Below are 16,877 nucleotides of genomic sequence, written 5' to 3'. Positions count from 1 at the left end.
CTTTGGGGTACAAGGGCTTGGGAAGGATGTGACCACTGGGCTGGAGAGGGTAAGTTGTAACCATTGCTCCCGAATAGAACACACAAGAGTATTTTCTTACCAGGGTAATTTTAAACTTGAATCCAAAGGTGGCTGTGAGTGTTTCCAGCCCACAGCAGCCACAGGGGCCTTGAAAACCACATCTGATGCAGTAATTTTTCTTAGAACTTTTCATATTGCTCCAGAAGCAACTTCAAGGGTAAGACCTCTCCACAGAGTGGAGAGGTGATGGCTATTGGTGATTTCTGTAGATGTCTTTTTTTTTCCTTTTTTTTTTTTTTTTCTTTTTGGGTTTTTCGAGACAGGGTTTGTTTCTCTGTGGTTTTGGAGCCTGTCCCGGAACTAGCTCTTGTAGACCAGGCTGGTCTCGAACTCACAGAGATCCGCCTGCCTCTGCCTCCCAAGTGCTGGGATTAAAGGCGTGCGCCACCACCGCCCGGCTGTTTTTTTAAAGACAGGATCCTTTATAGCCCAGGCTAGCCTTTATAGCTCAGGCTAGCCTTGAACGTGCCGTCTAGTCAAGGATGACCTTGGACGTCTGATCTTCTCACCTCTACCTCCCTAGTGCTGGGAATATCCTCGAGGTGTGTGTCACCACACCCATTATTTGTAGTGCTGGGGAATCTAAACCTAGGGCACTCCCCAGCCTGGATTCTTTAGATTCCAGCTCATGCACCCCACCCACCACGTGTGTAAGTGCTTGCGGTGTGCACACCCATGAGCCATCCCAGATACTTCCCACGCTTCTTGTACTGATGTTCTGAGACACAAGAGGGGAAGAAACATACACATGCAGATGGTGCATGCCCAAAGCCATGCTCCACAGTGTCGGGGAAGTCTGGGGGGCAGCAGGGATTGTGGGTAGAGCTCACAGAGCACTGCTGTGCTCTCGGGCTCTGTTCCACGCCTCAGCCCCAAATCTACCAATCAATGACTCTTTCCACTTGAAAAAGCAGTGGGCACTGGATTGTGCAGATAGGGCTCAAGAGACTTAAGGCGGAAGTGGGGAGGCTGTGACCCAAAATAGACTGCTGGAACCACAAACAGCGAAGGCACGTAGGTTTAGTCCAGCCACTAAACTAGACTGCCAACTAGGAGGGGTGGGCAGGAAAAGGAGAGCCTTACTTCCTGATATGAGTCACCCATGGTGGGAAGGCCCAGGTGCCAAGCGCCCAGCCAGAGGGCACTTAGTTTTCCTCCTAAGGACATGTCACGACCTTCATTTTCTTCTCCTTCTCCCAGCTCCTCGCTGTGTTGCCTGGGGCAGGTCAGCCCAAAGGCAGCTTTCATTCATTCATTCATTCATTCACTCATTCACTCATTCATTTGCCCGTCATTCGCCCAGCCATCTGCTCATCCACTCGCTCTTTTATCCATTTGCTCACTTATTCCACCATCACTCATTCATGCCTTCGTTCATCCATTTACTCAATGTATTTCATTCCCTCATTGCAGGGCGTTCGGGGACCTTCAGTAAACAGATGTAACAGATGATCAGAAATGTTGACGGGGTTTTCTGTCCTGCCCGGTTCCCACAGTCGTTAAGTCCCAAAGAAATCACACAGGGGTCTACATTAACTATAAACTGATTGGCCCATTAGCTCAGGCTTCTTATTAAATCTTATTACTTACTGTCACACTCCAAGGTCCCACCTGGTTCTCCTGCCCAACAGGGGTTAAAATTCAATCTCTGTTCTGACGGGCTCATTCAGGTGGAGACATTTATGAAGAGGATCATTGCGTATATTTATTTGATGACAATAACTGTCACCAAAGACTCTTTCCAAACCACAGCCTTGCACAAAAATCATGATGAATTTGCACAAAGAACCGCAGCCTTGCAGCAAGGCCACCCTTCCAGGCGTGGGCCCAGAAGCTGCCTGCTCAGCCTCATGCTGACTCCGCCTTCAGTACTGATCTTTGCAGGAGGACCCATGCTTCAACCCAGCTTCTGTAATCTCCCTCACCTTCCCGTTAACCCTCGCCTCCCTTTACTCTCTTGCTCTGTGGCACCTTGCATCCCCTGTAGCACACATGGGCCATACTGCAATCTCATCACACCCGATAAGTCCTTTTCCTACCTGCTCAGTTTAGTATCTTCATATTACACTACCGGAGACCCCCCAGAGGGAGGGTGTTCTGGCTGGTTTTATGTCAGCTCGACACAAGTCAGAGTCCTTTGGCAAGAGGAACTTCAGTTAGGAAAATGCTCCCACCCGACTGGCCTGTGGGCAAGCCTGTGTACATTTTCCTGACTGGTGATGGATGTGGGAGGGGCTCAGTTCATTGTGGGTGGTGCCATCCCTGAGCTAGGGGTCCTGGGTTCTAGAAGAAAGCTGACTGGGCAAGCCACAAGGAGCAAGTCAATGGCCATCACTTCTCCATGGCCTCTGCATCAGCTCCTGCCTCACGCAGGCTCCTGCCCTCCTGAGTTCCTGTGGTGACTTCTCTCAGTGACAGTCTGAGATGTGGAACTGGAAGATGAAATCAACCCTTTCATCCCTAGGCTGCTTTTGGTCATGGTGTTTTATCACAGCAATAGAAACCCTAAACTAAAACAGAGGGGATTTGGAGTGTCCCTATTGGCAATTGCAGTTAACAGAATAATGAGCTGCGAAGATGTCCTTGTCTCAACCCCCAGAACCTGGGAATATATTTTAGTAAGTTACGTGATAGCATATAGATTTTAAGTGAGATGATCTTTCTGTGTGTGTGTGTGCGCACACCCACCCACACACACCCCCCCCACCCACCCCCCCACACACACTTGCACAAGAATGTGCGATGAGGGGGCTGGAGAGATGGCTCAGAGGTTAAGAGCTTTGCCTGCTCTTCCAAAGGTCCTGAGTTCAATTCCCAGCAACCACATGGTGGCTCACAACCATCTGTAACGGGGTCTGGTGCCCTCTTCTGGCCTGCAGGCATACACACACAGACAGAATATTGCATGCATAATAAATAAATAAATAAATAAATAAATAAATAAGAAAGAATGTGCGATGAGTCCGGATTACCAAGGTATATTCAATTGTATATAAGAGAGTGAAAGGGAGGCCTGTGTTAGCTCTGTTAACCAGAGCTGGCAGAGAGGGGGCGGAGAGAGAGATGCAGGAGGACTCAGGAGATGTAAAGTTGGGAAGATGCTGCACTGGTTTCGAAGATGGATGGACATAGGGGCCACGAACCAAAGAATTCAGGGCCCTCTGGCACCAGGAAAAGGCAAATGAGGGGCTCCCCCTAGAGGCCGTATGAGGAACGCACAGCCTGGCAACACCTTGGTTTGGGAATTTTGACCCAGAGCTGTAAAGTCGTAAATCTGTGCTGCTTTAAGACAGTCTTTATACCCGTGACTGCAACTACGAGCTGTGATCTTGAGTAGATACGCTGCTGGTCTGGGCAGTGGGCCCCGCTAGAGGCAGGGTCCCGCAGACTGCGGTGCCAGTGCAGACCTGAACAGAGTGGGGACAGAAGTGGCCACAGGGAGGGCTCAGCAACAATGGCAGATAAGCCCTCAGAGAGAAGCCTCAAGAGGTGAGGGTACTGAAGGCTTGGCTGTCAGCTTGTAGAATGTTGGAAGGTGATAGACCCTCAAGAAATGGCACCCAGCCCCTTCCTATTGCTCAGTCTGCCCCTCTCTGTCATTGGTGTGCAGTTCTGCCATGCACTCCCACCCGGCAGGACTACGGGTGTGTGCCACCACGCCCACTTCTGATCACCCCTGTACGGCCCTACCTCCCAGTACCATCACAGTGGCAGTTAAATTCAAGCTGAGTCCCACTGTGGTGGCTCATACCTGTGATACCCGGCAGAAGGACCACAGAGGGTGGGAGGTTATCCTGGGCTACAGAGTGCATTGCAGGACAGCTGGGCTACAGAGTGAGACATTGTCTCCAAAAACAAACTAAACAATAAAAGCGATGTCAATGTGAGTTTGAGAGATGACATCCAAACCACAGGAAGAGACAGTGTTATGTCACTCAATGAGAAATGAGTTTGTCGGCAATTTTATCATTGCATAAATGAGTATATGTAGTAGACTACCTGTTATACACACATACAGAGAGAGAGAGAGAGAGAGAGAGAGAGAGAGAAAGAGAGAGAGAGAATAGTGTTCCTCCTAGGGCCACTATGAACAAAACAACCTGAGATTAGAGTAAGCTCAAGAGAAAACAATGTACTCAAAAGCCATGATAAAGTGATAAAGCCGGGTGGTGGTGGCACAAGCCTTTAATCCCAGTACTCAGGAGGCAGAGGTAGGCAGATCTCTGTGAGTTCGAGGCCAGCCTGGTCTATAAGAGCTAGTTCCAGGACAGGCTCTAAAGCTACAGCAAAACCCTGTCTTAAAAAACAAAAACAAACAAATAAACAAAAGCCATGATATGATAAGGGTAGGGGTCAAGGAGGAGGCTCAGCGGGTGAAGCACCTGCTCTATATGACCACACTGACTCTACAGAGTTATCCTGTGACCTTCACATGTGTGCCGTGGCATGTGTGTGCTCCTCATGCTGTGCACACACACAAATAAGAAGATGTGATAAGTTAGAACTACATAAGGCTGCTGATTAACTATTTGGAATAAAGTTATTTTTAATAAGTAGAGAGCACACTTTAAAATAATGCAAAGCACATTTAGACACACACATCTATATATACACATATACATAAATATGTATATATTTAAGAGAGCATCTCACATAGCATAGGCTAGCCTCAAACTTGCTATACAGCTAAAGATAACCTTGACCTTCTGATCCTTTTGCCTCCACATGACCTACCATGACCAGATTTGTTGGTTTATTTTTTTTTTCCAATGTTGAATTCAAAGCCAGGGTTTGGAGCATGCTAGGTGAATAGTCTAACCACAGAGCCACATCTCTGGCCCCATATGTGCTATGGTTTTATATTCCTGGCAAAGGGCTGTAGGTGTGTTTATAGCACATGGTAAACCCACAAGTGGTGCTGTGTGCAGCAATGACAGACAGCTCCGGCGTCACTAGGGGATAATGGCTCATCTCATGACATTCTTTTAGGTCCAACATTGCATATGTGGCCTGTCATTGACTCGATGTGGTTATGTGGCTTGAGACCGTACCAGGTCATTTTGCACGGATACATATAGATGTGGTCCCCACGTTCCTGCTCCTCCAGCCACGTAGATGCCAGTCTTCCCATCCCCAGCTCCTCTTCCTGCCCCTTAGTGTTGTCATGCCACATCAACCTCAGAGATCATCTTACATTCTTGTGTAAGTACATCAGCACCATCCCATAATATTCCACAGCATGGCTAGACTAGATGAGCGTTCTACCACCGAGCTACATTTAAAGTAAGCCACAGCTACTTTATAGCTACATCTTACTTTCAATTCTTAGCTAATTTCAGGAATCTTGGGACCAGGCTCAGTGGTAGGTAAGACTCCAGGAAGGGCTGTTGCAATGCCACCTTGGCTTTTTTTTTTTTTTTTTTTGGTTTTTCGAGACAGGGTTTTTCTGTGATTTTGGAGCCTGTCCTGGAACTAGCTCTGTAGACCAGGCTGGTCTCGAACTCACAGAGATCCGCCTGCCTCTGCCTCGCGAGTGCTGGGATTAAAGGCGTGAACCACCACTGCCCGGCCCAACTTGGCTTTTTAAAAAATTAATTAATTTATGTGGGTATTTCACCTGCACATATGTCTGTGTACCACATGAGTGCCTGGTGCCCAGGGAGGACATAAGAGGGCGTAGGATCCTCTGAGGCTGGAGTTGCAGATGGTTGTGAACTCACGTGTGTACTGGGAGTCAAACCTTGGTCCCCTGGAAGAGCAGTCAGTGCTCTTAACTGCTGAGCCATCTCTCCAGCCTCTTCTCTTTTCTTCTACAACTCAAACCTTTCTCTTGGCTTCTTGAGAGCCATCATGGGTGTGAAATGGAACGCATCACAGGGTGCCTGACCTTCAAGTCCTCAACTATAAAATGGGGGTGGGGAATCCCTACAACTCTTCATATGTTTGCAGATAGCAAAGTCTCTGGAAGTTACATTACAGCAAGAATAAACATAACCCATAAATACTGCTTCTCCTATAGAGTTCAGTCGGCTGTCCTGTATCCGTGCTCTCAACAAACCTGTCCCCGCCTCCCAACCCATCTCTATTGATTCTTCTCACGTTGATGATATTGTGCAGTCAGAGCATAAGCCAAGAACGAAAGATCTGCTTACCCTAGACCATCACCTGGTGTGGGATGCAGGATTTGAAGGGAGCCCCCTTCCCTAAGGAAGCTGCCCCCCCCAGGCACACATACACATGCATACACACTCGCCTGCACATGTGCACAGTGCAATTAAAACACTGGTGGGAAACTCTTCTGAAATGCCAACTGTTGTGGTTCCGAGGTTCCTTTCTAAATGGAGTCCCCTCAGCCTACTGCAGTCATGGCTCATAGCGGAGACAGCAGAGCTGTCTATTCCGCTTGCTCATTTGGGGATGAATAGGCTTCACTGTGGAAAGCTTTAGCAGCAACAAAAGATCTTGCTCTTTGTTCTTCCGAGAACAGCAACCTGGGAAGTGATTCCGGCATTCTTGAGGCTTAGCAGTTAACAGCAACAAACCCCACATTTTGTCATTTTCTTTCTTCCTTTTTCTTGTCTTTTCTCTGTGAGACGATGTCACCGTGTAACTCTGGTTGACCTGGAGTTCACTATGTAGACCAGGCTGGCCTCAAGCTCAGAGATCTGCCTGCCTCTGCCTTACAAGGACGGGAACTAACTTTACTGATTTATGTGCATGTCTACACACATGGGAGCACCCTCACGTGTGCATGTATGTGTGGAGGCCAGAGGACATCCGCAGGCATCATTTCCCAGGTACTATCCATCTTCTTCTTGAGTAGGCGAGGCTGGCTGTCCAGCAAGCCCCAGGGATACCCCTGTGTCCCCTCCTGAGCACTGGGGTTTCAAATGGGTGCTAAAACACCCGTTTTTTTTTTTTTTGTTTTGTTTTTTTTTTTTAAATGTGAGTTCTAGGAATGGATCTTGGGTGCCATGCCCTTTACTAATTGAGCTAACTCCTCTGCCTGGTGGAAGGTATTCTAAGTTAGTTCTCAACCTTCCTAATGCTGCATCCTTCTAATACAGTTCCCCATGTTGTGGTGACCCCAACCATAAAGTTTTGTTTTTAAGATTCATTTACTTATTATATGTATGCAGTGTTCTGCCTGCAATGTATACTTGCAGGCCTGAGGAGGGCGCCAGGTCTCATTACAGATGGTTGTGAGCCACCACGTGGTTGCTGGAATTGATCTCAGGGCCTCTGGAAGAGCAGCCAGTGCTCTTAACCTCTGAGCTGTCTCTCCAGCCCCCATAAAGTTATTTTTGTTGCTACTTCCTAACTGTAACTTTGCTACTGTTATGAACTGTAATGTAAATAATTTTGGAGATTGAGGTTTACCAAGGAGGTCACAACTCATAGGTTGAGAACTACTGATATAGATAGACATTGTCCAAGGGAAGGAAGGGCCTGAGGAACACATTTCTTTGTGCGTTTTTTTTTTTTTAAATTTGCACTTCAGTGATTCACTGGGCCACCTCCAGCGTTGGTTTGCAGAGCTGATTCCACCTTTGTCCAAATCAGAGGACTTAGGCAGTCATATGTCGCCACACTGTGGCGGTGGTGAGAACCGCACATGTCTTGCTCTAGCTGGCCAGCCAAGACGAGGAATTTTGTATTTTCAGGGTCCTGTGGCTGAGAAGGGGAAGAGCTTGAATTAAGGGAAGCACAGAAAACCCTTGCCTGGCACTCGACTCCTTTGCCCTTCCCTTGGTGTGGAAAGAGAAGAACCCCAAACTTCCTGATCACGAGCTTCCCTGCTGTGCCCAGTTGTGCAGTCCTGATTCTCTAAGTGTTCAGTTGATTGCAGCCTGCCCAAGGGAAGGGCCGCCACTGCCCCTGTGGTGGGTATAGAAAATATGGAACAGACTGATAGACAGTGAGGCAAAAGACACACAAATCTTTTATTTTGATTTTTTTTTTTTGAGACAGTGTTTCTCTGTGTAGCTTTGGAGCCTGTCCTAGAACTTGCTCTGTAGTCCAGGCTGGCCTCGAAGTCACAGAGATCCACCTGCCTCTGCCTCCTGAGTACTGGGATTAAAGGCGTGCACCACCACCTGGCGTTTTGTTTGTCTTTTGAGACAGGGTTTCCCTGTGTTTCCCTAACTGTCCTGGAACTCTAGACCAGGCTGTCTATGAGCTCACAGAGATCATCCTGCCTCTGCCTCTCGACTGCTGGGATTAAAGGCATGAACCAACACCACCTGGTTTACTTTTTAATACAGGATCTCACGTTCTGGCCTCAACTTTGTCAGGTAACAAAGGATGGCCTTAAACTCCTGATCCTCCTGCCTCCACCTACCAAGTGCTGGGTTACAGGTGTGTGCCGTTATACCCAGTTTTATGTGGTGCTGGGGCTAGAAGCCACGGCTTCCTACATACCAAGGAAAAACTCTGTCATTCAAGACCATCTGAGTGCCAGGCCTGGAACGCAATGCCCAGTGCCCTGTGTTGGTTGCCATTGCCGCCAAGACTCTCTTTCAAACCTGGACTTCTTCATGTACAGTCTTCTTGCCGCCTGTCCAAGGCTCTTCCCCGCTTCCTTTGGATCAGACTGTACAGTCTGGACCACCCAGCTCAGCAGAGCCCACAAGATACTTGTGGGGCACAAACGACTGCCAAACCAGGAGTTCTCACCTGTCTGGGAAGGAGAGTGTCGTGTGGGAATGGCAGAACCTATGGGCACAGGTCAGTGGAGGTGTCAAGAGGGATCACCGACCAAAAATAGCCTCTGTTTTTGTGATTCACTTTCCTTCCTTCCCCCTTTCACCCAGCCCTTCCTTCTTCCTACTAAAAAAACACATACATGGTTTTAAGTGGTGGCGCGGTCTCAAAGTGACCTGGAGACCAGTTTATGCATGGATGTCAAAACCATATGAGGAAATACCATCAGTTTCAGAGATAAGGACACCCGGGTGCTGGGTATAGTGGCCCACGCCTGTAATCCCAGCACTTGGGATCAGGAGTTCAAACTTATTCTTTTTTAAAAAAATATTTATTTATTATGTATACAATATTCTGTCTGTGTGTATGCCTGCAGGCCAGAAAGGGGCATCAGATCTCATTACAGATGGTTGTGAGCCACCATGTGGTTGCTGGGAATTGAACTCAGGACCTTTGGAAGAGCAGGTAATGCTCTTAACCACTGAGCCATCTCTCCAGCCCCCTCAAACTTATTCTTGGCTACATAATTAACTAAGGAACCAGTGAACAAAGGGACAGGCTTCCTCCTGAGGTGGAGGTGTCATGGTGGCTTCCTGAAAGTGACTATTGCGGGGTGAGCAGAGTCTTATAAGTGGAAGTGGGCCCAGTGACCTGAGAAAGGTATCTAAGTCCATGTGTACACGGAGGAGGTTTGTGCTACTTACCCTCAGAACCCAGGATGTGGGGAGTGCCGAGAAACCAGACCAGAGAGCAAAGACCAGCTCACAGGACAGCTGGGGTGGTATGGGGTGGCATGTACCTGCTTAGATTTTTATTTGTAAATGATCTGAAGGCACTGGGAATTTATTTTTAATGTTCAAAACTACAGAGGAATATTCATTGTAGAAAAATCAGAAAAGAGCCTAGATACATGGCTCAGCAGTGAAGAGCACTGCCTGCTCTCCCCGAGGCTCTGGGTTTATTCCCAGCATCCACACAGTGGCTCACAACCATCTGTAACTGCAGCTCCAGGGAATCTGACGCCCTCTTCTGGCCTCTGAGGACACAGCACACACACAGTGGACTGTAGATGCAGGCCAACAGTCAGACACACAAAATGAAGTAAAAGGTAAAAAAAAAAAAAAAAAAAGCCTCAAGGCTGGAAAATAGAGAAGAAAAGAAGAGCCAAGCGACACGCCTGCTCCTTGAGACTTAAAACACCTTTTCTGTATCTTTTGAAACGGTCTCTATGCTGTTGACTTAGTTATAGCCAGCTACAATGCCTCACCCCTGTAACTGAGGTAACTTTGGAAACTGAGGTAGGAGGATTGCTGCAAGTTTGAGGCCAGCTAGGTCTCAAGAGTGAGATGCTGTTTCAAAAAGCAAGCAAGCAAAGAAACAGACAAAAGAATAAGCAAGCCTCTTAGTTACCATGCCCTCTTCTCAGGCCCCCATTCTCACATTCACGCCCCCATTTTCTATCATTCTCTCCTTCCCTAGCTTGTATCTATTAACTGTCCGCAGAACTCCAGATGCTGCCATGACCCCAGGGATGGGGAAGTGAAGGAGGTAAACAAGCGTCCTGCTCCTCAGCTTCCTCTTCTTCGGCCCACTGCTTGTCGCCAACAACAAGCTTCTGGTGGTGGTTGCCACGCAGAGTGCTCATGTGTCTTTGGAGGAATGAACTAGGAGAAGCCTGGAGCAAGCCAGATGGTTGCGGGGGGGGGGGGGGGGGCGGCGGCAGGAGCGCTTGCCATGGTTTTGAGTTTGATCCTCAGAAACCACGTAGGAAAGCTGGATGCAGTGGTGCACATCTGTAATCCTAGAACTCTACTGTGAGATGGAGGCAAAGACAGGAGAATGTCCTAGAAGCAGAAGTATTGGATAGAAATATATCTTGATTCCACAATAAGCAGAATGCATGTGGCTTTCTGTGTATGCTCCACCAAGCACGATGTCCTCCCCATCTAACCCGTCACTCCATGCCAGGTCATACTGTCTCTGGTCAGCCCATCCTCTCTTTGTGGTCCGCAAAGTGTCCTCCCACAAAGCCTCAAGGTGAAGGTTCTGTATGTCTTTTAGGTGTGCAGGGAACACTTTAAGTTGGACCTTTTCTTCCCATAGTTGTTCTTGTTTTTGTTTTTTGTTGTTGTTTTTTTTTTTTGAGACAGGGTTTCTCTGTGGCTTTGGAGCCTGTCCTGGAACTAGCTCTATAGACCAGGCTGGTCTCGAACTCACAGAGATCCACCTGCCTCTGCCTCCCGAGTGCTGGGATTAAAGGCATGCGCCACCACCACCTGGCCCCATAGTTGTTCTGTGGGATCAATTGAGATGGTATCCACTGATCTTCGCTGTCCTGTGCAGGGTGGTGGGGCTATGGCACCTCTGTGGGTCTGATGGAGGACAGTGCAGGTTTCTGCCTCTGAGGGTCTGATGGAGGACAGTGCTGGTTTCTGCCTCTGAGGGTCTGATGGAGGACAGTGCTGGTTTCTGCCTCTGAGGGTCTGATGGAGAACAGTGCTGGTTTCTGCCTCTGAGGGTCTGATGGAGAACAGTGCTGGTTTTCTGTTGTCCCAGCAAGACTATCCACTGGAGTTTTCCAGGGTTAGCTGCTGTGGGAAGCAGATAGTGGCATGCCAGCGGCTTACAACAGGGACATCACCAAATGAGTCCTTGGAAGAGGACACATCAGAGCATCCCCTCCCTATGTAAATGAGAAAGCTGATGACAGGTGACATCTTGCTTCATCTCCGATCACCTAGATACATGACTGACTTATGGTTAAGAATAATTATGTTCAAGATGGAGGCTCAGCCAGCCAAATGCAGGGACCTCTTTTTTTTTTTTTTTTTTTTTCGAGACAGGGTTTCTCTGTGGCTTCAGAGCCTGTCCTGGAATTAGCTCTGTAGACCAGGCTGGTCTCGAACTCACAGAGATCCGCCGGCCTCTGCCTCCCGAGTGCTGGGATTAAAGGCGTGCGCCATCATCGCCCGGCTATGCAGGGACCTCTTGACAGGGAATTTGAGCTGTGACTAGTAGAATTTCTGCCACTTCCTTCTCCCAAGCCTGTGTTAGCAGTGCCCTATCTTCCTTTGGCTGATGCCATTTGAGGATACCCTGAAATGAAGACATACCCTCCCCAGAATTGGAAAGGGGACCCACGTTAACACCGGAGAGACAGAGTCTCCTGACCAATAGGTTTAAGAGAAAATTTGGTAGCTAAATAAAGCCTCAATATCGATTGATTGATTGGCAGGAATATGGTGAACGATGGTCACCCAGCCTCAGCCAGTGTCCTCACAGAACCTTTTGTTACAAAGAGGAGCATTTCCTTATCCTGGAGGAGGCTGAGCTGAGAGGCAGAGGGAAGGTCAGGTTCCCAAGCCAGCATCCTGCAGAGAACTCACAACCACAGAATGTCATCCGCAACCTAACTATCAGGTGTATGCAGCGGAGGGGATGCTTTGGTGTGTGTTCTGATCTCTCAGCATGTGTCTCTGTTGAGGGAGAACGAGAGAGCAAGGAGCTGCTGTGTTCACTCAGACTAGGGGGCAGGACCTGGGCAGCACACGAGTCATCCAAGATTAGAGCTGGGTTTCAGCAAAGTTTGTAGAGCGGCCTCCTGCCCAACTGCCACAGCAAGACAGTAATGTTTTGTTGGAGTGTGAATTGGCAGAGGGTTATACCCCAGTGGCAAGGTGTTCCCAATCATCTTGTTGTTGATTGGTTTAAGGGTGCTCCATGAGTCTGGATCAGACCATGGAATTTCAAGAGAAGAGGGTCTCTTGGAATCTTCTAGAAGAGACGGCTCTTTTCTTCCTTGGAAGTCACTGGGGCTGAGTGTGATGACTGCATGCAATGTGCTCCCTGGGAAGCAGGAAGAACCAATGTTAGGATGAAGATAATGATGAGGCGGCGGGCAGAAAACAGGAAGGAACTTGCATCAGTCCACCCACACAGCCCAAATAAACCAGCTTAAGGTCCTGGGTAGCTAACGGTGAGAGCATGGAGGAAGTGGGGATGCCCTGAGACAAACACGTGAACAAGGAAGCAAGGGCTGGGGAGGATCCGTGGAATGGGGAGAAAGGGATAGCCAAGACTTTTCAAGGAGGGGAAGCTAAGTGTAAGATCCTATTGTGGTAGATTCAAAATTGCCTACCTATGAGCAAAGTAGAAACATGAGCAAAATGACAATGTTTAAAATATAATTGGGGGTCAGCGAGATGGTTCAGTGGTTAAGAGCATTGGCTGCTCTTGCAGAGGACATGGGTTCAGTTTCCAGCACCTATATGGCTGCTCACAACCATCTGCAATTCCAGTTCTAGGGGATATGGTGCCTGCTTTTTGCTTCTGTGGCACAAGACATGCATGTGGCACACAGATGCAAACAAAACACTCATACACACAAAATAATAACAAATTAATATTAAAATATATACAGTTTACGTTACTGCCAAAGATATCACACAATGTGGTTACAGGACACAGAGGAACTACTCTGGAATTGAGCTGGGAGCTTCTCTTTGGAAGCTAATAGAGCAGGAAAGTGCCATGTAGGCATTTGGGGGGAGTCTTACCACGTGGTAAGGTCAGTGGTCTTACCCGAATCTGGACCCTAAATATTACAATAGTAACCTTCCAGGCAAGATGGACTCACTGGTTGCTGTTTGGTGGGTAAACAACCACCTTCTGCTTGAATTTGAAGCCTCTCCATGGAGGGAGTAAAATCTATGTTCTGTAAACTTGGTGAAAAAGACTCTGATATTTTGCCAAGCAGACACATAGTCAAACTGCTTTCTGGATATTTGTGATCATATCTGTAGATTAGTGCTGGTGTTGACCTTGGCCAGAGAAGAAACTCCTAACTGGTCAAAGGGCTGAGGATAAGTGACTGTGGGTGCTCATCCTTAAACATGACATTGGAATCACCCTCTGCAAGGCCCAGGGAGCACTGAAGAAGAATGCTTTGTAGCAGGCTTTTTCAGCCCACCAGCCCCCAAATCATGACATGGAGACTTATTATTACTTATGAATAGGCTCAGCCTTAGTTTAGGCTTGCCCTACTAGCTCGTATAGCTTATTTTAACCTGTTTCTCTTTATCTACATTTTGTCTCGGGACTTTTCACCTTTCTCTCATACTGCATGTCCTGCTTTCCTGCTTCCTCCTTCCTCCACGTTTGGCTGGCTGGTGGTTGTCTGGCTGGCCTCAGGCAGCTCTCTCTTCTTTCTTGTTCTCTTCTCTCTTGAGTTTAGATTCTTCCCCTTACTTATTCTCTCTGTCTGTCAGCCCCACCTACCTCTCTACTGCCTAGCTGATTGACTGTTCAGCTTTTTAGTAGACCAGCCAGGTGCCTTACACAGGCAAGCTGAAACAAATGTAACGCATCTTTACATACTTAAACAAATGTAACAATCCTCACATAGTTAAAGTAATATTCCACAGCATAAAGAATGTAACAATCTTTGCATAGTTAAAGTAATATTCCACAACATGAACAAATGTAACAATCTTTACATAGCTAAAGTAATATTTCACAACATGAACAAATGTAACAATCTTTACATAGTTAAAGTAATATTCCACAACATGAACAAATGTAACAATCTTTACATAGTTAAAGTAATATTTCACAGCATAAACAAATGTAACAATCTTTACATAAAGTAATATTTCACAGCATAAACAAATGTAACAATCTTCACACAGTTAAAGTAATATTTCACAGCATAAAAGATGTAGCAATCTTTACATAGTTCCACAACAACCGGTGGAGTGTTGAAGGATGGAAGGAGTGCTGTGAAATGCTGTCCTCTGGGCCTGATGTCACTACTGCACTTGTAAACACACAGCACCTGTGACATGAAAGTAGGGAGACTAGTTGAGAAGAGGAGGGTTAGCGAGATTGAGATGAGCATGAGAGCGGGTGGTGGGGCTGGATGTGACAGTACATTGCGTGTGTGTGTGTGTGTGTGTGTATACATACATACATACATATATATATATATATATATATATATATATATATATAATTATCAAAAAGAAAAACAGATTTTAAAATCTAATTGGAAAAGAGGTTGGAATGTAGCTTAGTTGGTAGAGTGATTGCCTGGGTGGACCCCCAGCACTACATAAAACTACATGTGAAGGTACATATCTGTAATTCCAGAAGTTTTGAAGTGGAGGCAGACAGATCATGCTTGAGTTCAAGGTCATTCTCAGCTACCTAGCAAATTCAAGGCCAGCCTGGGATGCACGAGAATAAACAAATAAATCCATAAAAGTGAAGGGAAGACTATTTATTCACATAACAAAAATAATGTTGATAGTTTGGTATGTGATGGTCCGTTTTATATGTATGTGTATATGGTTTAATCTTCTTTTGTCTTTTCTTCATTTTTCTGGTCTTTTCAAAACAAGGTTTCTCTGTGTAAACTTTGCAGTTTGGAACTCACTCTATAGACCAGACTCGCTTTGAACTTACAGAGCCAGGCTCTGCCTCCTGAGTGCTGGGATTAAAGGTGTGAGCCACCATGCCTGGCCTCTATAATCTTTTTATAAAAAGTGAAATTCTCTACCTACTTCTTGTAGCCAGCTTGTTTTAAGTCATGTTTTCCCCTGCCGTCAATTATCCATTATCTCCATATCTGTCAAAGAGCTAGACTCTCAATAGTGTAAGAATAGTCATAGAATGGAAAAGGATGTTTGAAAATAATATCTTTGAAGAGATAGTATATCTGGAATATGTATATATAAACAATCAGACTAAAAAGTGGACAAAAAGGAGCTGGAGCAACAGCTCAGCCGTTAAAAAAACCCACTGCTCTTGCAGAGGACCCAAGTTGGATTCCCAACACCTATATCATGTGACTCGCTGCCACTTGTCACTCTAGTCCCAGGGAATCTGATGTCTTATAGCCTCTGCACATAACTAAAGAATAAAAGTTAAAGAGTTTTTTTTTGTGTGTGTGTATATGTTTGTTTTTGTTTTGGTTTTTTGAGACAGGGTTTTTCTCTGTAGCTTTGGAGCCTGTCCTGGAACTAGCTCTTGTAGACCAGGCTGGCCTCTAATTCACAGAGCTCCATCTGCCTCTGCCTCCCGAGTGCTGGGATTAAAGGTGTGCACCACCACTACCAAGCAAAAGTTAAAGTTTTTACAGTGAACTTTGCTTTTCTTTTTTAAATAGGCAAAGGACTTGAATAGTAAGAATGTGATAAGACACCCAACTTCTACAATTATCAGGAAAATATAAATTAAAATACCTGGAGAACAGCTGTGATAAAAATAACTAGACAGAAAACAATGGCTGCAGATGAAGGATATGGAGAAATTAGAATGTTTACATCCTGTTGGTGGTAATATAAAACAGTGCAGCCATTTTGGAAAATGTTATAGAGATCATTCAAAATAGAGACCATCGCCACATGACCCAGCCTTAGAACTCTTGGGCCTGCATGCTAGTTACTTGCCTCACTGCTGTGACAAAATCCATGATGGAAGGAACTTAAGGAAGGCGGGGTTTATTTTGGCTCATGGTTTTAAGGGCTACAGTCCATCATGTTGGAGATGGCACGGCAACAGGAGTAGATCTAGCTGTAATGGCTGAACAATGAGCCACACTTCATCCTCAGGAAGAAGAGAGAGAGATGAACCCATTGGTGTTCAGCTCACTTCCTCCATTTCCTTGTTTTTATTCAGTCTGAGGCCCCAGGACATGGGAGGGTGAGGGCTCACATTCAGGGTGGGTCATCCTTCCTCAGTTAAACCTCTTTGGAAGCAACCTCATAGAAAAGCTCAGAGGTGTGTCCCGCAGGTGATTCTAAACCCAGCAAGGTCAACAATCAAGATTGACTGTCACCACCAGATCCAAGAGAATTGAAGACAGCATCTCAATGTGATATCAACACACCCATGCTTATTGTCCGCATGTGCCCAGAGCAAATAACAGCCAAAAGGCCTGTTAGTAAATGAGTGGTATATCTGCACAATAGGAGATATTCAGCATTGAACATAAAGGAATTCTGTCATCTGCTAGAAGGTGGATGATCCTTGTGGACATGGTGTTAACTAGAATAAAGCAATCCCAGACTAAAAATGCCTCATGATTCCACTCA

This window comes from Microtus oregoni, unplaced genomic scaffold (genome assembly GCF_018167655.1).
Source record: "Microtus oregoni isolate MIOR12 unplaced genomic scaffold, Mior012 000048F_ref0000485, whole genome shotgun sequence".
Lineage (NCBI taxonomy): Eukaryota > Metazoa > Chordata > Mammalia > Rodentia > Cricetidae > Microtus > Microtus oregoni.
This window is presented reverse-complemented; position numbering follows the sequence as displayed.